This window comes from Alligator sinensis, unplaced genomic scaffold (assembly GCF_000455745.1).
Source record: "Alligator sinensis unplaced genomic scaffold, ASM45574v1 scaffold1332_1, whole genome shotgun sequence".
NCBI lineage: Eukaryota > Metazoa > Chordata > Crocodylia > Alligatoridae > Alligator > Alligator sinensis.
Genome location: NW_005842965.1, coordinates 237,144 through 237,902, shown reverse-complemented (window position 1 = coordinate 237,902; position 759 = coordinate 237,144). Strand labels below are relative to the sequence as shown.

Here is a 759-nt window from a genome sequence, read left to right as displayed (position 1 = left end):
TATGGGTCCAGAACGGGGGGGGGGGGTGGTGCCAAGTCTAGCAACTGGTCCTTGCCAGCCTTCTACCCTGCACGTCTGTAAGCGCACTCCTTCAGGTCATCAGTCTTCAGGAAGGCAAGAGACATGCCAGCGAGGGGAGGCAGAGTGCAGATCCGCTCCCTCCTTTGCACAGGCCCGGTCATGTTTGCCCTGCATGTAGAGGTTCTCAGGAGCAGAGGGCTAGAAGGAATCTGCCCTCCGCTGCCGAGAGATTGCCTCCATGCTGCAGGCTCCAGGAGCACCCAGAGGCATGCAGACGTGAGCGATTAAGAAATCAAGCCGTGGGATATCTAGAGGGTTCACCCAATCGCGACTCTAGATCTGTGTCCCAGGACCTGCCGAAGGACGAGTCACTGCAGTGGGGGAGCTGATTGTAAACGCGGTCATTCGGCCATAGCGATAAGAGACCTGCAGCCATGCTATTAAATAATTAGCATGGACACAGCCATGGTGGCAGGCAGCAGTGCTGGGGCTCAACGCAGACATTAGATGGGACATTAGGAAGAATTTCTTCACAGTTCGAGTGGCCAAGGTCTGGAACGGGCTCCCAAGGGAGGTGGTGCTCTCCCCTCCCCTGGGGGTTTCATAGTTTCATAGTTTTAGGGTCGGAAGGGACCTAATAGATCTTCTAGCCCGACCCCCCGCCAGGGCGGGAGAACAACAACAACAAAAAACAAACCCTAAAAACAAAAACGGGACTCAAATGAGTCCAGCCAGGTA

The 759-nt window shown here is 55.2% G+C and overlaps 1 protein-coding gene across 1 annotated transcript in view; it reads right to left on the bottom strand.

Annotated features, from left to right (window-relative positions):
• TNS1 (tensin 1) overlaps positions 1–759 on the bottom strand; it is a 52,239-nt gene that overhangs the window by 40,798 nt on the left and 10,682 nt on the right. The gene's annotated exons all lie outside the window — the stretch shown is intronic.